Source organism: Symphalangus syndactylus, chromosome Y (genome assembly GCF_028878055.3).
Source record: "Symphalangus syndactylus isolate Jambi chromosome Y, NHGRI_mSymSyn1-v2.1_pri, whole genome shotgun sequence".
Taxonomy (NCBI): Eukaryota; Metazoa; Chordata; class Mammalia; order Primates; family Hylobatidae; genus Symphalangus; species Symphalangus syndactylus.
This window is the reverse complement of record NC_072448.2, coordinates 22,037,149-22,061,411: the sequence shown is the minus strand read 5'-3', so window position 1 is coordinate 22,061,411 and position 24,263 is coordinate 22,037,149. Positions and strand designations below refer to the sequence as shown.

At 38.0% G+C, this 24,263-nt stretch overlaps 1 pseudogene; it reads left to right on the top strand.

Annotated features, from left to right (window-relative positions):
- Positions 1-3,830: 3,830 nt before the first annotated feature.
- Positions 3,831-23,518, top strand: LOC129476724 (uncharacterized; annotated as a pseudogene).
- The last annotated feature ends 745 nt before the right edge of the window (positions 23,519-24,263 follow it).

Below are 24,263 nucleotides of genomic sequence, written 5' to 3'. Positions count from 1 at the left end.
ACATTTACCACTCCCTCCCACATTTATAGTACCTAATTCTCAGAATCAGTGGTTATACTTGTCAACCCCATTGATTGCCCCATTATCAGCATCCAGCAACATGTCATGGCTAGTGTCCATGGCTGAATCCTGCCAGGGTATTATTCTGAGTTGGTGGTGGATCCTGTCTACAGCCAGCTGTCTGACTAAACTATAAGTATTTAGAACCAAGAGAATGAAATTATGCCTTCATTTAGCTTTTAGATCTATTTCATCACTATTAACTATATTTGCTTTGGATTTTGATACATGAAAGGGACTTTAATCTTCTTTAGAAAATATACAGGCTCATTCCTGTAACCCCCAGCACCTTGGGAAATCAATGAATGAAAATTGCTTCAGCCCAGGAGTTTGAGACCAGCCTGGGCAACATGCTGAAACATCATCTGTACCAAAAATACAAACATTAGCTGGGCATAGTGGTGCATACCTGTACTTGCAGATACTCAAGAGGCTGAGGCAGGAAGATGGCTTGAACCTGAGACACAGAAGTGGCAGTGAGCCAAGATTGTTCCACTACACTCCAGCCTGGGCAACTGAAGTGAGACCCCATCTTAGCTCCTTGGGAGGCTGAGGTGGTAGGATCACCTAAGCCTGATAACTTGGCTGTTTTGAGCCACTGCACTTTAGCCTTGTTCTAAATAATTACAGTTTAGTCAGACAGCTGGCTGTGAACAGGATCCACCACCGACTCGGAACAATGCCCTGGCAGGATTCAGCCATGGACAGTAGCCATGACATGTTGCTGGGAGTAAGACCCTGTAAGAAAGAAACAAAAAAAAAGAAAGAGAGAAAAAGAAAAGAGAAAGAAAGAAAGAAAGAAAGAGAGAGAGAGAGAGAGAGAGAAAGAAAGAAAGAAAGAAAGAAAGAAAGAAAGAAAGAGAGAAAGAAAGAGAGAAAGAGAGAGAGACAGAGAGAGGGAGAGAGGGAGAGAGGGAGGGAGGAAGGGAGGGAGGGAGGAAGGAAGGAAGAAAGGAAGGAAGGAAGGAAGGAAGGAAGGAAGGAAGGAAGGATGGAAGGAAGGAAAAGAGAGAGAAAAAGAGAGAGAGAGAAAATACTGAACAGGTGCTGTGGCTCACACCAGTAATCTTAGCATTTTGGGAGGCTGCAGTGAAAGAATCACTTGATCCCAGGAGTTCATGATCATCTTGGGCAACACCGGGATACCTCATCTCTAATATATGAATTTTTTTCAATTAGCAATGCTTGGTGGTGCACACCTATGGTGCCAGCTGCTTGGGAGGCTGAAGTGGGAGAATCACTGGAGTCCAGGAATTCAAGACCAACCTGAACAACATAGAAAGACCTTATCTCTAAAAATATTTGTTTCAGAAATTAGCTACTTTTGGTGGTATACGCCCATAGTGTGATCTACTCAAAAGTCTAAGGTAGGAGGATTGCTTGAGTGGAGAGGTCAAGGCTGCAGTTAGCCATGATCAAGCCACTACACTCCAGTCTGGGTGACAGAGTAAGAACCTGTCCCAAAAACAAACAAATTAACAAAAAGTACAAAATAAAGTACAGTACAAAGGCATTTAGTACCTAATTCTCAGAAGCAGTTGTTATACTCGTTGACCCCAATGATTGCCCCATTGTCAGCATCTAGCAACAATGCAGCCTATTACACCTTATACAAAAATTAATTCAAGATGGATTAAAGACTTACATGTTAGACCTAAAACCATAAAAACCCTAGAAGAAAACTTAGGCAATACCATTCAGGACATAGGCATGGGCAAGGATTTCATGTCTAAAACATCAAAAGCAATGGCAACAAAAGCCAAAATCGACAAATGGGATCTAATTAAACTAAAGAGCTTCTGCACAACAAAACAAACTACCATCAGAGTGAACAGGCAACCTACACAATGGGAGAAAATTTTCGCAACCTACTCATCTGACAAAGGGCTAATACCCAGAATCTACAATGAACTCAAACAAATTTACAAGAAAAAAACAAACAACTCCATCAAAAAGTGGGCAAAGGACATGAACAGACACTTCTCAAAAGAAGACATTTATGCAGCCAAAAAACACATGAAAAAGTGCTCATCATCACTGGCCGTCAGAGAAATACAAATCAAAACCACAATGAGATACCATCTCACACCAGTTAGAATGGCCATCATTAAAAAGTCATGAAACAACAGGTGCTGGAGAGGATGTGGAGAAATAGGAACACTTTTACCCTGTTGGTGGGACTGTAACTAGTTCAAGCATTGTGGAAGTCAGTGTGGCGATTCCTCAGGGATCTAGAACTAGAACTACCATTTGACTCAGCCATCCCATTACTGGGTATATACCCAAAGGACTATAAATCATGCTGCTATAAAGACACATGCACACGTATGTTTATTACGGCACTATTCACAATAGCAAAGACTTGGAACCAACCCAAATGTCCAACAATGATAGACTGGATTAAGAAAATGTGGCACATATACACCATGGAATACTATGCAGACATAAAAAATGATGAGTTCGTGTCCTTTGTAGGGACATGGATGAAACTGGAAACCATCATTCTCAGTAAACTATCACAAGGACAGAAAACCAAACACCGCATGTTCTCACTCATAGGTGGGAACTGAACAATGAGAACACATGGACACAGGAAGGGGAACATGACATTCTGGGGACTGCTGTGGGGTGGGGGGAAGGAGGAGGGACAGCATTAGGAGATATACCTAATGCTAAATGACGAGTTAATGAGTGCAGCACACCAACATGGCACATGGATACACGTGTAACAGACCTGCACATTGTGCACATGTACCCTAAAACTTAAAGTATAATAATAATAATAATAAAAAGAAAAAAAAGAAATGTATACTGTTTATATTGCAATGTAATGATATAGCATATAGAATAAAAATGAAGGATCATTCATTCGTAAAATATCAAGTGCTTAAATTGCTAAATAAGGATTTCTTTTATTTTATATTTTATTGCATTATTATTATTATTATTGAGATGGATTCTTGCTTTGTCATCCAGGCTGCAGTGCAGTGGCATAATCTTGGTCACTATAACCTCTGCTCCCCAGATACAAGTCATTCTCTTGCCTGAGCCTCCTATGTAGCTTGGACTAAAGGTGCGTGCCACAATGCCTAGCCATTTTTTCCCTGTATTTTTAGTAGTGATAGGTTTCACCATATTATCCAGGCTGGTCTGAAACTCCTGACCTGAAGATGTCTGCCTGCATTGGGCAGTCATGGGATTACAGGCCTCTCAAAATGCAGGGATTACAGGTCTGACCTACCATGCCAAGCCAACAAAAATTATATTTAAGCAAACATTTAAGTTTAAATTGAAGTAAAATTAAATGCTTTTCTCACTTTAATTTTTATTGTATTCTTTATGTTTCCATTCCATTAGGAAGCATTTGCACCCTAACCATTTCAGGAGTCATTGACCAGGAAGGTGTTTTACTGGGCCACAAAATCTGCCTGCACCCAAGATTTAATCCACAAATTGGAACAGATCCAGAAATGGGAGATATAGGAGAGTTCCTTCTCCAATACCCTATCAGAAGTGAAGAAATGCCAGATTCCCACACTTACAACATCTTTTGGAAGAGCTGTTATAACTGCTTGTACAGACACTACAGGGTATACCAATATCAGATTAAGCCACAAGAGTCATATTCTCTATATCATTAATATAATTCAGAGGTTGATAATAAAAAGAAAATTAATGGAAACATAAAATCAGAAGCTTATAAAAAACTAGTATATAATTGAATCCATATTATTCCTCTTTATATGGGTAACAATGGAAGAAAAATCACAATGGCAGACATTGAAATTACTCTGTATTCTGTTACCTGGTGTAAGGTGATTTGCCAAAATCCAAGAGTCTATGAAGTAAGCATATATGAGATGAGATGGAGATAAACATAATTTGAACTGTCTCGGGGATATTTGTAATGAATGAAAGCTATAATATAAAATCTTATAGGAAAGCCATGATATAAATTGCCTAATGGAATAATGCATATCTCATATCCTTCTCTTCTCTGTTTCTTCAGCTCACAATAACTTTGGCAGCAGTATCAAGAAGTTGTCAGTTAAGCTTCTATACCTCTTCTTCTGCCACCATCAACATACTCACAAGACTAGAAATAATAATTTATGTGTCTGGAGTCAGCCACAAGAAGACTGCTGGGTACTTCCTATATAAAGGCAAAGTTAGCATTGTCAGGGGTTTGTAGAAACACATTACCAATTCTATAAAGGTGCGTGAAGGCATGTATTTTCTTTAATCACAAATAAATAAAGCAGAAGCATTTTTAGTGATTTTAAAAAATTAAGAAGTAGGGAACTTATATAAAAAGTCTCTGAAGCCACAGTGGCTCATGCCTATAATTTCAATACTTTAGGAAACTGAGGCAGGAGGATCACTTGAGGCCAAGAGTTCCAGACTAGCTTAGCGAACATAGTGAGATGATGTTGCTAGAAAAAAAAATAGCTGGGTGTTTTGGACTGTGCCTGTAGCCCTAGCTACTTTGAAGTCTGTGGTGAAAGAGTTTCTTGAGCCAGGGAGTTTGAGGTTGCAGTAACCTATGATCTTGTCACTTCACTCCAGCCTGGGACACTACGTTTCTAAAAAAAAAAAAATGAATAAATAGAATAAATGAAAAGATATTTAGAAACAATAGGAAAAACCAACAGAGTTATAGTTAGATTCCTGAACTCACTTGTTAGAAAAAATCTGTAATCCAATTAAACAAACATAAACTAAGAATTTATAAAAAATGAAAATCTGCAGTTATGAAAGGTCATTATCAATCATAAAAATCCAAAATAACACAACAAAATTAGTCCTGAAAAACACACATCTACAAATAACTACTTTTGAATAGAATATCATGGTCTTTTTCTTAAAGCCTAATGTAGGATATCATGTAGTACCTTCTGAAGGGGGTAATATTTAGTGTATAAATAGCCACAACTAAGAAGACAAAAATGGCCAGAATTATTATTTGTTTATTTTTTTACACAGGGTCTCACACTGTCATCCAGGCTGGAGAACAATGACATAATAATCAGTGCTCGCTGCAGCCTTGACATCCCAGGCTCAAGTGATACTCTCATCTCAGACTTCCCAGTAGCTGGAACCATAGGCATATGCCACAACACCCAGCTAATTATTTTTCTCTAGTGGTGGAGTCTCACTGTTGCCCATGCCAATCTTGAACTCCTGAGATCAAGTGATCTGCCCACCTCAACCTTCCAGATTACATGGGATAACTGTCATGTGCCACCACGCTTGGCCTCAGAAGAAAACTTAACCAGGCTGACCAACACGGTGTAACCCCATTCTCTACTAAAAATACAAAAATTGGCCTGTTGTGGTTATGCATGCCTGTAATACCAGCCACTCAGGAGGCTGAGGCACAAGACTTGCTTGAGCCCAGGAGGCAGAGTTTGCAGTGAGCTGAGATTTTGCACAAGACTTGCTTGAGCCCAGGAGGCAGAGTTTGCAGTGAGCTGAGATTTTGCCACTGCACTCCACCCTAGGAGACAGAGAAGAGTCATTCTCTCAAAAAAAAAAATAGAAAAGTTAAACTATTTGAAATATGAATGGAATTTATGATGGAGAAGGGATACTAAATCATTTCAATATTCTTTGCTAACAAACATTATTGGAACATTTTCGAAGTCCGAAAGACTAACATAAAAAAATCATAAAATTAGTACTTAAAAAACTTGCAATTAATACAGGCAGAATACCGGTACAGACAAAGAATTCTAACCCAATAGGGCACATACAGGAAACAGGCCTCATCCCACTTCTCAGAAAAATCCAATCCTGAGCCCAGTAGTTAGAAAGCTTACTGTCTAATATAAAAATAAATCAAGTCCATGTTCATGCAGAAATCTGTATTGCAAATGGTAGGAATATATAGAATATATGGTTCATTATATGTACACATTGATTAGGTTTTTAGAATGGGCCTTGAAAGAAAATCAGCTCTTTATTATAGAAATAAGATATACAGATGTAGGAAGAATATTTAATACATAGATTATATTTGGATAGGAAAATGTGTTTTTTTTTTCTGAAAAAGTTGGTAAAAAGAGATAGAGAAGATATGAGAACAGAAAAATAAGCTGAATTCATAATTTGAAGTTATGATATTTAGACTTGATTCTTTAATCAGTAGGAGCCACAGAAAAAAATTTCCTACAGAAATATTTTAAAGCAAAAGTAGCATACTTTAGAGGAATAAAACATTTTCTGTTCTGGAAAGCAATAGGCAAGACGGCCTTTAAAAAATTAAATCAGATTTAAGAATCTGTTAAACAATCTGTTAAAGAAATTTATATTCTTTACATTTCAAAGTAATGATATTGAACATAGAACAAAAACAATGAGCAGTCATTCATTCGTAAAATATGAAGTGCTTAAGCATTTATTTTCGTGTGGGCTAATGGTTATTGGTTATAAAATCGTGTAATTAGGCTTACTATCATGAAGTTTACATTTTTTGTCAACCTACAAGCAAGAAAAAAGTAAAGTAAAATGTTCAGTGATAAAACATATTTTGATAAATTAATAAGTGATAGGAAGATGTTGGAAAATGTCTTTTGGAGTGACATGCCTTTAAAAATGCTTTACTTAAGCAAAGACTAAACCTTTAGGGTAGTAATCTAGGCAGGTATTTGGAGGAAGAGAATTCCAGGCAGAGAAAATAGCCATTGAAATAATTCTGAGACTAGAATTAAGCAAGTAGTCATACACCCATCATGTGGCAAGATGAACAAAATAAAACACTTAAGTGAGATCAAAGACAAACCCCTTTTGGTTTTACTCTGAGTATAATTCTGGCTACAGAGAAAACAAACTGTAAACTGCAAGTGAGTATCAGGTTCAAGCAGAGAGACCAAATGATGATGCTTCAATAAACCTAATGGCAGAGAAGGTGATACTCCCAGTCATTTCCTGTGACTGTATAAGTTGTGCTTTGCCTAAAGTTACTTGGCTGAGGGCTTAAGTAATATTCAGATAACGATGTTGAGTATGTAAATGATCTTTGTTTACAACTTTCCTCTAAATTCCCTCTAGTATTTGATTTCACTGTTTTAACCAAAGTTACAATTATTTATGCCTGAGTGTTATATGGAATTCATGAAGTATATAAAATGTAAAATGTATTACTGTCTATCAAGTAATATGGAATTTACATGTGATAGAAAACTATAATTTATACTTTTAAGTTAATATCTTATAATTTATGTATAAAACATATAAGCTATATAACTAATTTATAAATATAAGTATTCCTAACCTAAACATATACAGTATATATATCTCCACATATTTTATAATAATTATATATGTATTGCATATAGATGAAATTTGTGCATTATATGTATTTTAATACATATATATTATACATTATATATATTTTAATACATGTATAGTATATGTCTATATATATATGTATTTCTTTTTTGTATATACTTTAAGTTCTAGAGTACATGTACAGAACGTGCAGTTTTGTTACATAGGTATACCCATGTTATGGTGGGTTGCTGCACCCATCAACCCATCACATACATTAGGTATTTCTCCTAATGCTATACCTCCCCTAAACCTCCACCCACCAACAAGCCCCAGTGTGTGATGTTCCCCTCCCTCTGTCCATGTGTTCTCATTGTTCACCTCCAACTTATGTGTGAGAATATGCGGTGTTTGTCTTCCTGTCCTTGTATTAGTTTGCTGAGAATGATGCTTTCCAGCTTCATCTATGTCCCTGCAAAGGACATAAACTTATCCTTTTCTATGGCTGCTTAGTATTCCATAGTGTACATGTGCCACATTTTCTTTATCATGTCTGTCATTGATGGACATTTGGGTTGGTTCCAAGTCTTTGCTATTGTGAACAATGCCTCAATAAACATAAGTGTGCATGTGTCTTTATAGTAGAATGATTTATAATCCTTTGGGTATATAACCCGTAAAGGGATTGCCTTGTCAAATGGTCTTTCTAGTTTTAGATCCTTGAGGAACCACCAGACTGTATTCCACAATGGTTGAACTAATTTACACTCCCACCAACAGTGTAAAAGCATTCCTATTTCTCCAGTCCTCTCCTGCATCTGTTGTTTCCTGACTTTTTAATGATCACCATTCTAAATGGCATGAGATGGTATCTCATTGTGGTTTTGATTTGCATTTCTCTAATGACCAGTGTGATGATAAGCTTTTTTTCATACGTTTATTGGCTCCATAAATGACTTCTTTTTTTTTTTTTTGAGACGGAGTCTCTCTCTGTCACCCAGGCTGGAGTGCAGTGGCACAATCTTGGCTCCCTGCAAGCTCCACCTCCTGGGTTCACGCCATTCTCCTGCCTCAGCCTCTCCGAGTAGCTGAGACTACAGGCACCCGCCACCACGCCCGGCTAATTTTTTGCATTTTTAGTAGAGACGGAGTTTCACCGTGGTCTTGATATCCTGACCTCGTGATCCGCCCACTTCGGCCTCCCAAAGTGCTGGGATTACAAGTGTGAGCCACCGCACCCAGCCAAATGTCTTCTTTAGAGAAGTGTCTGTTCATATCATTGGCTCACTTTTAGATGGGTGATTTTATTTTTTTCTTCTAAATTTGATTAAGTTCCTTGTAGATTATGGATATTGGTCCTTTGTTAGATGGATAGACTGCAAAAATGTTCTCCCATTCTGTAGGTTTCCTGTTCACTCTAATGATAGTTACTTTTGCTGTCAGAAGCTCTTTAGTTTACTTAGGTCTCGTTTGTCAATTTTGGCTTTTGTTGCCATTGCTTTTGGTGTTTTAGACATGAAGTGTTTGCTGATGCCTATGTGCTGAATAGTATCATCTAGGTTTTCTTCTAGGGTTTTTATGGTTTTAGGTCGTGCGTTTAAGTCTTTAATCCGTCTTGAGTTAATTTTTGTACAAGGTGTAAGGAAGGGGTCCAGTTTCAGTTTTCTGCATATGGCTAGCCAGTTTTCCCAACATCATTTATTAAATAGGAAATCATTTCCCCATTGCTTGTTTTTGTCAGACTTGCCAAAGATCACATGGTTGTAGAGGTGTGGTATTATGTCAGAGAACTCTGTTCTGTTTCATTGGTCTATATATCTGTTTTGGTACCCGTACCATGCTGTTTTGCTTACTGTAGTCTTGTGTTGTTACAGTTTGAAGATAGGTAGCATGATGCCTCCAGCTTTGTTCTTTTTGCTTAGGACTGTCTTGGCTATGCCAGCTCTTTTTTGGCTCCATATGAAGTTTAATATTGTTTTTAACAATTCTGTGAAGAAAGTCAATCAGACCTTTAATGGGGATAGCATTGAATCTATAAATTACTTTGGGCAGTGTGGCCATTTTCACAATACTGATCCTCCTATAATAAACATGGACTGTTTCTCCATGTATTTGTGTCCTCTCTGATTTCCTTGAGCAGTGTTTTGTAGTTCTCCTTGAAGAGGTCTTTTACATTCCTTGTAAGTTATATTCCTAGGTATTTTATTCTGTTTGTAGCAACTGGGTATGTGAGTTCACTCAGGATTTGGCTCGCTGTTTGTCTGCTATTGGTGTATAGGAATGCTTGTGATTTTTGCCCATTGATTTTGTATCTTGAGACTTTGCTGAAGTTGCTTATCAGCTTAAGGATATTTTGAGCTGAGACAGTGGGGTTTTCTAAATATACAATCTTGTAATCTGCAAACAGAGACAATTTGACTTCCTCTTTTCCTACTTCAATACCCTTTACTTCTTTCAATTGCCTGAATGTCCTGGTCAGAACTTCCAATACTGTGGTGAATAGGAGTGGTGAGAGAGGGGGCATCCTTGTCTTGTGCAGATTTTCAAAGGGAAAGAAAGCTTCCAGATTCTGCCATTCAGTATGATATTGACTGTGGATTTGTCATAAGTAGCTCTTATTATTTTGGAATACATTCTATCAATATCTAGTTTATTGAGTTTTTATCATGAAGGGGTTTTGAATTTTGTTGAAGGGGTTTTCTGGATCTATTGAGATAATCATGTGGTTTTTGTCATTAGTTCTGCTTATGTGATGGATTGCATTTATTGATTTGTGCATGTTGAATCAGCCTTGCAACCAGGTATGAACCTGACTCGATCATAGTTGATACATTTTTTGATATGCTGCTGGATTCGGTTTGCCAGTATTTCATTGAGGATTTTTGCATCAATGTTCATCAGGAATATTGGCCTGAAATTTTATCTTTTTTTGCTGTGTCTCTGCCAGGTTTGGATATCAGGATGATTCTGGCCTCATAAAATGAGTTCAGGAGGATTCTCTCTTTTTCTATTGTTTGGAATAGTTTCAGAAGGAATGCTACCAGCATTCCTCTTTGTATGTCTGCTGGAATTTGTCTGTGAATCTGTTTAGTCCTGGATTTTTTTGTTTATTTGTTTTATAGGTTATGAATTACTGCCTCAATTTCAGAACTTGTTATTGGTCTGTTCAGGGATTTGACTTCTTCCTGGTTTAGAATTGGGCGGGTGTGTGCCTCCACGAATTTATCCATTTCTTCTAGATTTTCTACTCTATTTTGTTAGAGGTGTTTATAGTATTCCCTGATGGTTGTTTGTATTTCTGTGGGATCAGCGGTGATCTCTCCTTTATCATTTTGTATTGTGTCTATTTGATTCTTCTCTCTTTTCTTCTTTATTACTCTGGCTAGTGGTCGAACTATTTTGTTGATGTTTTCAAAAAACCAGATCCTGGATTCATTGATTTTCTTGAAGGGTTTTTTACGTGTCTGTCTCCTTCAGTTCTGCTCTTATCTTAGTTATTTCTTGTCTTCTGCTAGCTTTTGAATTTGTTTGTTCTTGCTTTTCTTGTTCTCTAGTTCTTTTAGTTGTGATGTTAGTGTGCTGATTTTAGATCTTTCCTACCTTCTCTTGTGGATATTAAGTGATATAAATTTCCCTCAAAACCCTCCTTTAAATGTTTTCCAGAGATTCTGGTATGTTGTGCCTTTGTTCTCATTGGTTTCAAAGAATATCTTTATTCTGCCTTCATTTCATTATTTACCCAGTAGACATTCAGCAGCCAGTTGTTCAGTTTCCATGTAGTTGTGCAGCTTTCAGTGAGTTTTTTAATCTTGGGGATTGCACTGTATCCTGAGAGACTGTTTGTTATGATTTCTGTTCTTTTGCATTTGCTGAGGAGTGTTTTACTTCCAATTACGTAGTCAATTTTAGAATAAGTACTTTTACTCTGAGTGTAGTTCTGGCTACTGGGAGAACAAACTGTAAGCTGCAAGTAGGTATCAGAATCAAGCAGAGAGACCAAAGAAATGATGATGGCTTCAACAAACGTAATGGCAGAGGAGGTGATACAAACAATCATTTCCTATGACTGTATAAGTTGTGCTTTCCTAACTTTACTTGGCTAAAGGCGTAAGTAATATTCAGATAATGATTTTGAGTATGTAGGTGATCTTTTATGGTATAGAACTTTCCTCTAATTTCCCTCTAGTATTTAATTTTACTATTTTAACCAGAGTTAGAATTATTTATTCCTAAGTGTTATATGGAACTTGGAGTATGGACCATGTAATATTTATTATTGCCCATCAAGTAATATGAAATTTACATGTTATAGAAAAGTATAACTTATATTTACAATTTAATATCTTATAATTTAATATATGTATAAACCACATAACTATTTAACTAATTTATACATGTAAGTATTGATAAACATACAATATATGTATCTGTGTATTTTATAATTAATATACATGTATTACTATATATGTAATTTAGGCATTCTATATTTTAATACTGTATAGTATATGTCTATATTTATTTCTAATATACAGGGTTATCTTTGTTTCCAATGTTTCAGGTACAGCAAGGTATTCCTGTTCTTTGCCTCTTTGGAAGTCACTGGGAACTGGTAGGCCTGGTCAGTGATACCTTAGAAGCCTGTTATGACCCTGTTCTTGTCATCAGGACAGCCCCATACATATGGATGAGATGGCTTATCACGGCATCCCAGAAGACACTGGGTCCTACTTTTTTCTCTACCCTGAAACTTTCCTCCTGGAGTAGAAGACAGTCCACAAAACACACTTTGCTCTAACACAGGCTCTGCCACTTTGGTCTTCCATGGATTCTCAGTACAAACATGGAGGAGAAGACTAAGCACTTTCCCAGTGAACAGAAAGCACTGGAATCCTCATTCAATATCTTTTGGTTCAAATAATAGAGACTTTTTTCATGCCAATAGACTATTACACTTTCAAAGCAGTCACCTCTCCTCTGCTAGCAAATTCCCAATGGTATAATCCTGGATATCTCCTGTTGCCAAACCACGGGATCATCCCAATACAGCTGAACACTGGCGTACTCCTGAAATGGACACTTTTCAATATTTCTTTTTTTCTAGACCCCAGAACTCCCAAACAGCTATTATACCTATATCCTGGAATCTTCCTCAGAAAAATGCAATGAATTATAAGTATCAAACTGTGACTGATTCAGCAAGATCCTGGATAATACATTAGCTAGTATAATTAGGCTTCATACTCTACCACTAGTTAATGCTGGTGGATTCTGGTTTCTCCTTTCTTCCTTTCTTTCTTTCTTTCTTTCTCTCTTTCTTTCTTTCTTTCTTCTTTCTTTCTTTTTCTTTTTCTTTCTTTCTTTTTTTTTTTTTTTTTGACAGAGTCTCACTCTGTTGCCCAGGCTGGAGTGTAGCGGTACAATCTCAGCTCACTGCAAGCTCTGCCTCCCGGGTTCACGCCATTCTCCTGCCTCATCCTCTGAAGTAGCTGGGACTACAGGTGCCCGCCACCACGTAAACTTTTTTTGTATTTTTAGTAGAGACGGGGTTTCACCGTGTTAGCCAGGATGGTCTCGATCTCCTGACCTCATGATCTGCCCACCTTGGCCATCCAAAATGCTTGGATTACAGGTGTGAGCCACCGTGCCCTGCCCCTCGTTTCTCTTTTCAAGTGGGATAGATGGATCTCAAGTTTCTTCTAAGATGGATATTGGTCAGTCTCAGGTTCAATCTATTTATGTTCCATCTCTTGGACAACTTGTAGCTATACCTTGGCTAGAAATTACTCCTAAAGTTGAAACTTGGAAATAGTTTGTGTCTTATAAAACAGGAACAGTGATGCAGATTCAAACACCAAATGTATCATGTAGCTCATAGAGTCAAACCTGGTGCTCAACCAGTAACTTACAACCAGATTCCACCAGTACCTTTCAGAGTTAATAAAATTGAACTATGGGCTTATTCCTCCCTCAATGAAGATGGATCTCAGTATCCTACAGTAATCCATAACTTTGAACCATGGTGTCAGTCAGTCTTAAATATATTTCGATCCCAAGAAATTATAGAAAGTACAGATGGATCCCAAGAAACTATAGAAAGGACTGGATTCTGACAGAAGCTGAGTCAATCAGTTCTGGATTTCTTCCATACTGCATACTCCATGTTCATGTGCTAAGCCAAAAGATGACAATATTAGGTCTTGTATGCAACAGAAAACAAGTATGATCAGGCCTTCACATCAAATGAATATATTTAGTACACTGAATAAACATGAGGCTGTTATACTCAAACCCCAAATGCAGACATAGATCTTAATAAATCCTACCATGAACATAATTGAGCCCCTAATTCACTCTAAAGTTGACACGATGAGACCCTGGAATCAGCCTGAAACCACCATATTCCAAACCCGGACCCAGCCAGAAACTCAATCAGGAAGACTCTTGACTCACCTGAAAGCTGATACAATTAAACCATGGTTACAAACTGAAACTGAAAGAATGAGACCCTGGATTCGGCATAAATATTAAATATTGTGGCCCAGAACACAGACTGAAGAATAGAAAGAAAAACATTGGACCCAACCAGAAACAGATCCAGTTAGGTATTGGGCCCAAACTGGGATGGAAACAGTGGTACCTGGGTCCCAACCTGAAACTGATAAATGCAGACCCTGAATCACACTGAAGCTGATATCATCAAACTTTCATTTCAGTCTCAAGCAGAGACAGTCACATAGTGGAGAGAACCAGTAACTCTGACAGATCACCATTGGATACAGTCTGACACTGAAATAGTGAGGTTTTGGAACCAACCTGTGGCTGATAAGTTGAGACTGGATACATCACGAAACATATGCATTTAGACACTGGCGTGAGGTTGAAAGTGATAAAGTCAGATCATGGACCCAAACTGAAGATGACACTCTGTGACCCTGGATTCAGAAAGACCTTGGTGTAATCAACTCCTGGGTACAAAATGAAACTATTATGTAAACACCATGGATGCAGGGATAGTCTCAAGAATTAAATCCCTGGACACAATCTGAAACTCACACAGTCCCACTGTGGACCCAGACTGAAACTCCAACAGTAAACTATTGGATAAAGATGTTAGCAGATATAGTCACAACATGGACAAAGGCTGAATTTCAAGGATTAACATCCTGGGGACAGTCTGAAACTGATCCAATCATACTGTGGACTATTGCTGAATCTCCAGCAGTGAATCTCTGGATATGTTTTGTATCTGATAAAGTCACACGTTGGAATCAAGGTGAATTTCCAGCCTTATTTCCCATGACAGAGCCTATAGCTAAGACAGTCACACCATGGATCCAGGATAGATTCCCAACAATGAATCCCTGGGCAAAAGCTATAGCTGAAACTGCCACACAATTGACCCTTGATGAAATGCCAACAATAAATCCTTGGACAAAATTGCAACCTGAATATCTAGAAGGAAACAACTGGCTCCCATCTGAATTTAATTCAGTCTAATTGTGGACCACAGCTTATTTGCCAGCAGTAAACTACTAGATATGATTTGATACTGAAACAATAACACTGTGAACCCAGGTTGAGTCTCCAGCAGTACATTCCTGGAAACAGTTGGAAACTGATATAATCATGCTAGGGACCCATGCTGAATCGCTAGTGATGAATTCATGGATATATTCTCCTATATCAGATACAGTCATAATAATGTGTATCCAGGCTGAATTACTATTATTACATCATTGGACACAGTCTGAAACTGATATACTCACAAGATGGATTCTGGCTGAAACTCTAGGAGTAGGTCCCTGGGCACATGATATATTACTATCATGGACCCATGCTGAACATCCACCAGTATCTTGTCAACCATGGATTCCAGGTAAAACTCCAGCAATTAATCCCTGAAGAAAGGTTATCACTGATATGGTCCTACTATGGAATGAGGCTTAATTTATAGAAGGAAATGCCTGGACACAGTCTGAAACTTACATAGTCACACACGGAATCCTGAATGATTCTCCAACAATAAGTTCAGGGACACAGATAATAGCTGATGGAGACAAGCTATGGACCAAGCCTGAATTTCCAGCCATAAATCCCTGGACATAGTAGTAGGTTTAGTACTATACCATGGATTCAGAGTGAGTCTCCACCAATAAATCCACTTACACAGGATCTATCTTATACAATCAAACTGAAAGGTGAAACCAGCTGAGCTTTACCTCAGTTTGAGGATGGGATGGGGACTTGGAGAACTTTCCTGTCTAGCTAAATGATTGTAAATGCAGCAATCAGCACTCTGTAAAAACACACCAATCAGCACTCTGTAAAATGGACCAATCAGCACTCTATAAAATGGGCCAATCAGTGCTCTGTAAAATGGACCAATCAACAGGATACGCATGGGGCCAAATAAGGGAATAAAAGCTGGCTACACTAGCCCACAGCAGCAACCTGCTTGGGTCGTCTTCCACGCCATGGAAGCTTTGTTCTTTTGCTCTTCACAATAAAGCTTGCTGCTGCTCACTGTTTGGGTCTGCACTACTTTATGAGCTGTAACACTCCTCTCAGGGCCTGTGGCTTCACTCCTGAAGTCAGTGAGACCAAGAACCCAGCAGGAGGAACAAACAACTCAGGAGGCCCCACCTTTAAGAGCTGTAACATTCACTGGGAAGGTCTATGGCTTCACTCTTGAAGTCAGCAAGACCATAAACCCACCAGAAGGAAGAAACTCTGGACACATCTGAACATCTGAAGAAATAACCTCCAGACACACCATGTTTAATGGCTGTAACACTCACAGTGAGGGTCCGTGAATTCATTCTTGAAGGTAGTGAGACCAAGAACCCACCAGAAGGAATAAATTCTGGACACAAAACCTTGGGTCCAAGATGAATCTTCTGCAGTAAATCTCTATACACTACCTGAATCTGATAACATTATTCTGTGGACACAAGCTGAGTCTGCAACAGTAAATCCGTGCACAGATGCTGTAACTTCCAGAGTCACAACATGGCCCTAGGCTGTATCTCCAGTAGTAATTCCATGGACACAGCCTATATCTTCCATAGTTGTACCTTGGACCCACGTCGAATGTCCATCAGTAAATACCTGGACAACATTCATAGCTGATACCATCACACTATGGAAAGGGGCTGAATTAACAACAGAATATACATGAATACTGCTCTGGACTGCTACTGTCCCACTATGGACACAGTCTGAATCTCCAGCAGGAAATCTTTGGACAAAGCCTACAAATGACACAGACACACCATGGCCTCAGGCTGAATCTCCAGCAGTAGTTTATTGGACAGAACCTATACGTGATATTACACAACCCTTGATCCAATATTAAAATCAAGCATCTATTTTGTGGACACATCATGACATTGAATATACCAATGAATGGGCCTTGCCTGAATTTGGAACACTTATATCCTTGGTAGTGCCCCTGCACTATCAAGCAGCAAAACTATGCTCCCACCCTAAAGCTCTAGCTAGCAGAACTTCGTTTAAAACGGGAGCAGAAAAAAATTAAACCTTGGGCTCAGCCAGAATTTCAAACACTGAGCACATTTACTCTCTTTGGACATGGTAAAATAGAATCCTGGGCTAAACATAGAACTACAGCATTTATAACATGGATCCAATCCAAAACTAATGTGTTCTTCCTGTGTACCCAATCTGAAGTAGGTACAATGAGATCCCAGACCATTTGTGAAGCTGATACAGTAAAACTATAGATCCAGACTGAAGCAGGCACAATCCACCCCTGGACTAGAGCTAAAACTAATACTATCAAACCTTTGACTCATGGTAAATTTCAAGCAGTCAGACCCTGGACCCTTTTCTTGTCTGATCCACTGTTGTATGAGTCTGATACACTATTGTATCAGGTTTGACCATGCCTTACTTTAATACACTGAGTGATTGGTTTCAGACCTAAAAGCATGTAAGAAGAAATGGTACTCAACTTTATTCTCAAACAGTTACTACCTGGATGAAGCCAGAGAGAATGGCAAATAATCCACCCATGGAACCAATCTGAAAAGAATGCAGTCAGACCCTGGACACAATCTGAATGTGATGTTATTCCACCTTGGACCTGTGCTGAAATCAGTACAGTCAGATGCTGGACACATTCTGAAATTGATAAAATAGAACAATGGACTGAGCCTGAATCTCAAGAAATTAGGACCTGGCCTGAGGTGGAATGTTGGTACGTTGGTCCCCAGCCCAAAATGATGCAGTTTGGCCCTAGACCCAACGTGAATACCAAATGGCACACTCCTGGACCCAGAATCAAGTTAGCATAAATTACTCCTGGACTCAGCATGTACCTGCTACTATCAGACCATGGACATATACTCTGAAATTCATCCCTGCCCCCACCCTGAAGCCAGTACAGTGATGAGATACTAGTTCCAGACTCAAATGAATTCAGTAAGATCTTGGAACCAACCTGAAACTGAAGTATTCCAAATTTGGACTGTAAGCCAAGGAATAAAGCCCTGAAACTTGACTGAAATTGATACAGTCACATCTTGCTTACAGACTCAATGTGATACAGCTAGACCCTGGATTCATCCTGATAATCAGCCACTCTCTCCCTGGTCCAAACTGAAGTTGGTATATTTTGGCCCTGGACTCAGCAAAGAGCTGCTACATACCGAACCCACGCTGAAACCCAAGCAGTGAGACCCTAGATCAAGCAGGAAACTGATATAGTCAGATCTTCATTTAATATTCAAATGAATAAAGGCAGATTGTGGGCTTATGTAAAATCTCAAGTAGTCATTCATTCCCTGGATCCAGCATAAAGTTGATATAATTCATGCTTTTACCCGGTCTGAAACCTTCCTACTCAGTTTCTGGCCCAAGGTTCTATCTCCAGTAGTCAAACCGTGGATGTTCCTTATAGGAAGAACACTCATATCTTGGATACTGCCTATAACCAAAGCAGACATGCACTGGATCCAGTCTGAAGCTGATATTATTGAATCCTTTGCTGTTTTTAAAGCTTGTAAAGTGAGAACCTGGACCCAACCTGAAACAGAAATACTAAGACGCAGAACCCATTTTAAGTCTGATATAATTGTATCATTTTCTCCTCCTGAAATTGAGCTGAATGAAGAAACACTATTAACTAGTCATTTTGGCTCCTTGTCTAAACATGTACCCTTTTTGCCAGTAAAAACTGTTTCTTTCCCAGATCAGTATTTTATCACTTTGTTAACTGAGATAACTGTCACAGAAAGCCAAGATAAATCATTTCTCTCCAACCAAGCCAGCTTATAAGCATTTGGCTTCCTAGAAGATTTGTTTACAAGCACTATGGCAGGAAATTAAAAATTATCCAGATAAAAGAAAGCCCTGATGTCCTAGGTACCTCTCTTATCTCTCTTTGTTTCTCCTTTTTCTTTTTCTGTTCTGTTCTCTTCTATCTCCATGTACACTGTGTTCTTATTTAATCTTTTCTTCTTGTACATTCCCTTCATTTTGCATTTTCCTATCTTTCTCAGTTATTTTTCCTCTGTTCTCCTCTCATGTTCTCCTATCCATAGCCTCTTCTGCTAATCTTCTTTAGAAAATATCTTTCTTAACATTTATTGAATAGTCCATTCTTTTTCATTCTTGCATGCTGCTTTAGCCATGCTAGAGCATGACTCTTTTAACTTCTGCTGATGCCTGGATCTCAATCTGGACCCAAGCCTAGACAACAACCTCTTAGGCACTCAGAACTCAATGTCTCCCTGGTTGAGTGTCAACTAGCTGTGATGTAGAAAGAAAGTTTCCAGGCTTTCTGGCTCTTCAAGACAGCTGATATTTCTCATGAAAACACAGGCACTTTTGGTCTAGCCAAAGGTTTGGGTTAATATACTTGGTATGAAGACTCTTGCTGAACCCTAAAACCACAGATTGTAAGATAAGAGGTTATGTACTAGATCTTTGCAAAACCAAAATTTAGGTTATTCTATGAATCAGCAGAGATGTCTAAATATTGAGCTTATATCTTATTTTTGCCAAACAGGATTTATGGGCTATGTTTTATAAGTACAATTCTATTCAGAGAGCAGTATTTTAAAGATAGTCTTACTTCTTAGAAATGGTTTATTATTCCACTTAAGGTATATTAATATATCCACACACTATTGGATGAGAGTATAATATATTGGATATAAATAAGATATATATATGTTTATATATATATACTTTAAATTATTATTTAAAAGGAAAGTATGCAGATAACCTCTGTAGTGTATCTGAAATTGTAGGGTGATTAATGTATATTTTGAAGCATTTCCTCAGAATTGAAGATACTGAATTTCTCAAGCATATTCCTAAAAACCTATAATTACATTTTAGAAATGGGAAAGTAGCAACACTAATCTCACTGTATTCCACATGTGTATTCACTAAACACTAAAATAATTTTTAAAATATGAGCTCTTTCCTGAACCTCAATCTTGAATTTTCTGTTTGAACTATTGGTTTGATATCTCACTAAAATTATATGTTTCAGAAGAAAAGCCCCCTCCAATTTAGAGACAGGTGCTTTATCTCCAAATTTTTCATTATTTATTAATATATTCAAATTATTACATTTTTTGTTGCCTATCTACTTCAGTGATTTCTGGGTAACTAAAATCATAGATATATAAATGTTGCAATGGGGGAGAAAGCTGGGATGATTCTAAATATTTTGATTAAAGAAATTTAAGCTAGGACATAAAGAAACTATGAACTTGGAAAGATAATAAGAGGAACACTTCAAGAAAAATGCATGAGCACAAAATAGGTAGAAGTTTGTCTTTGCTGGTCATATTTAACAATGCTGACTGGGTTAGCACAAATAGGAGGTATTTAAAACTTTAAAAAATGGGCCGGGCGCGATGGCTCACGCCTGTAATCCCAGAACTTTGGGAGGCCGAGGCGGGCAGATCACGAGGTCAGAAGATCAAGACCATCCTGGCTAACATGGTGAAACCCCGTCTCTACTAAAAAATACAAAAAAATTAGCCGGGTGCAGTGGTGGGCATCTGTAGTCCCAGCTACTCAGGAGGCTCAGGCAGGAGAATGGTAGGAACCCAGGAGGCAGAGTTTGCAGTGAGCAGAGAGCGTGCCACTGCACTCCAGCCTGGGAAACAGAGTGAGACTCTGTCTCACAAAAAAAAAAAAAAAGAAAAGAAAAGAAAAAAGGTCTACAGATGGTAATTCTATTCAAATTAGCACAATTAGCTTATTTTTCTCCTCAGCTTCAGCAGATCAGATTTCTCTGTGATATGGCAGGCTGGGATCATCAGCTGTGGCAGTCAGGTCTGCAGTGGTTCTATATTTAGCAGCTTGTGGGTTCTCATAGCTGCCCACTGTGTCAGGAACACGTAAGTTTGTGCCTGCCTCTTCCCATGCCCTATAATGTATTATCCCATAATTACACTGCTGAAGGTTTCCCTGTCCAAATTCACTTCTAAAATACAAGACCATCTCACTTGTACAGATAACATTTTTGTTTAGGCTAAAAAGAAATTGTCTCGCAGTGTTTGGCTTATTAGTACCTCTGTTAGTCAATTCCTCTGCAATCCCATTGTCTATGAACTCTTTATCCATAGATTCCTGATTTCTCTGAAGATGAGCTAGGGACCTTATAAATAAAGAAATATGGTAGAAAGCCTGATGTAGGTTTAAGGTACAGGTTTTCTAATGAATGTACTGTAATAAATCTTTGCCTATGCACACGGGAATCCTGAAGACACTGCTGTGATACTGGGTCTGAGGCACCCTGGGACACCAGTGAGAGTGGTGAAGTTGTCTACCATTCTACTGCATCAGAGAGTCCGGTTGGTGAGTGGAGCAGCAAGAAATAACCTGGCATTGCTACCCCTCCAAGATGTCCAGACTCCCATTCGGCTCTTAGCACTCTTAGGCTATCTGAAGAATCTGAATAGTTCAGAATGCTGGCTCTCTGGGGCACAAATTATTACACCAGGTCAGCTTTTTTTTTTTCACATTGGGGTAGCAGTTGTAAAAAAATGAGGTTCACATTTTTAATATTATGTTTCAAGGAGTAACTATAATCACAATTATATACATTACTAATTATGAGATATTTAATCCACACAAGAGACTCACTAGGAGATTTGTTTTTGTTTTATAAGATGATGGTTCTGATGATAACTTCACAGGATTTTAGATCTGAAAACATTTATATGAGTATCTTTCTCTGTACAGTCAATTTTGCAAACCAAAGTAGACATGATTTGTTTTCCAACTCTTTGCCAACTTCAAAACAAAGGAAAAAGAAGGTTTTTTTGATTTGTTTTCTTTTTACCTCTTTATGAAAATGAAGCTGAACTTGATTTGGCATTTGGAATTTCATAAGTAAAATTTACTTGTTACTTTTGAAGAGTGGCATTTAAAAAGTGATTAAAGAATGACGATATTTTCCACAGTGGCTCACTCCTGTATTTCCAGCACTTTGAGAGCTTGAACCAGGAGAAACTTTTAGGCCCAGCAATTTGATACCCACTTGGGCAATAGATCAAGATTTCATCACTAAACTACAACAACAACAAATAGCTTGACATGGTGTTGCACACATGTAGTCCCAGCCATGTGGGAGGCTGAGACAGGAAGATAGCTTGAGCCCAGGAGGTTGAGGCTGCAGTGTGTGAAGATGGCGCCAATGCACTCCAGCCTGGGTGACCAAGAAAGAACTTGTCTCCAAAAAACGGGGGCGGGGGGGTGGGGGGCGGTGCTGGCATGGTGGCTCATGCCTGTAATCCCAGCACTTTGGGAGGCTGAGACTAGTAAATCACCTGAAGTCAGGAGTTTAAGTCTGACCAACATGGGGAAAACCCATCTCTACTAAAAATATGAAATTAGCCAGGAGTAGTGATGTGTGCCTGTAATCCCAGTTATTTAGGAGGCTGAGGCAGGAGAATTCCTTGAACCCAAGAGACAGAGGTTGCAGTGAGCTGAGATCAGGCCACTGCATTCCAGACTGAGTGACAGAGCGGAACTGCATCTCAAAATAAAAAAAGTCACTAGAAAGATAATAAAATACATAAATGTGTGATGTAAAATGTTAATGGTGATAAAATAAACTGAATTTCTTTGTATAAGTTACACATACAAATGTAACGATGAGATAGTGATAAAACAAATCATGGTCTTATCTCAATACTTAGTGTCTACATGTAGCATATATTCTTTAGGATAGTTATAGTCGATTTTCTTTGTAGGAGAGACTGATGAGAATGCAGAAATGTTAAAGTGCAAGTGATGTAACCTTCAGCTGTGCCCACCTGTACTCTGACATAAGCAGTTCCGTTGTTTGTTTCATTACTCAGGCCAAAGACTCTAATGCAAATGTGGTACACGGTCGATTTTTTTTCTATCTACATGATAGAAACTATAACTTTGTCCCTATATAAAAGGATACACAGCATATGCCTAAATGATAAATATAAGTGAATCATTGATCAGTAGGAAACCGTTTTAAAAGTCTTTAATTACAGAACAAAATCTCTGAAAAAATTTTATTGTCAATCTCTGAGTTTTCTTACATGGGTTATTAATCTCTACCCATACTAAAGAGCTAGTATGCTGCTCTTCAAACAAATTAGACATTTTATATAATTCCCATATTCTAAAAATAGTAATTTCACACCTCACAGTTTAAAACGATTCCAACCTTCTTCTATTTCTCCAATTAAAATAACTTGTTTAAGGTTTACACTTCAGGGATTTTTTTTGTAGTAACATTTTTGAAGGTATTTGACCAGGATGATTTACTTATGTACTTATCTGATGTCTCCCTTTCTTCTGAATACATATTTTATTACCCACTTATTAGATCTAAGTTTAAGAAGCTGGAATAGGGATTTAAATCCAAATGCTACATTTGAATTTACAGGAGTCAGTGAGTCCAGGAAGTGTCATTATGTGCAGATGAATATCTGGCAATGGCAGCTGGAGACAAATAGGCTTCACCAATCTCAAAACCCTAGCTACTACAGTGTGTCCACACTTCTACTGGATCTTAACTGCTTCATTAAAAGAAGGCCACCAACTAAACCAGGCCCTTGTGGCTTGGGTGGAAACTCCAAAGTCCTCTAGTCTCCTTAAACAGCCAACCACACTGCCACTTTCCTCAATGATAATTACTGCAGCCCTGAGACTTTGGTAGCCTAGTAACTGTAACTATTGATGCTACAGTCTGGTCACAGTATGATAAAACACCAAAACAACAAAAAAAAATTGACTTAAGCCTTCTACAATCTCTCTAAATATACCTTCAATAAATATGCTTTTTTTCTACATAACAACTGCTTTCTACTTGAACTAATGCTTGGCCTTGTATTGCTTTCATTCTTGAAATTGATTCAAAAGTGTATATTTAACATGAAGGTGAATACAGAAATTCATGTATCAGCAAATAAAATTTTCAAAATAATGCAAAATACAAATGTGAAATTGTATTTATGAACTTTATTATTCTTTCAAATTACATTTTCATAATTACCCACTCACACAATTTTTTATAACTATCTGCATATTCTCAGGTTGGGGAAAAACAGTATCGGAGTTCTGGAATAATTTATGAAAGACAGAATGACAATACTATACAAGGTTAACCTATGTACAATACCATATTTAGTGAGTGAAAACATTACTTTTAAAATGCTACAAAACTATTAAGTAAATAAAATATATTGTGTCAATAATTCTAAATACATGTACATGAAGAAAATAGAATAATGATTAAAATACATAAACAAACAAATGAGGCTGGGCGTGATGACTCACACCTGAAAGTCCAGCATTTTGGGAGGCCAGTGCAGGCAGATCACAGCAGTACAAGACCAGCCTGACAAATACGGTGAAACTAGTCTTGACTAAAAATAGAAAAATTAGCAGGACATGGTGGCATG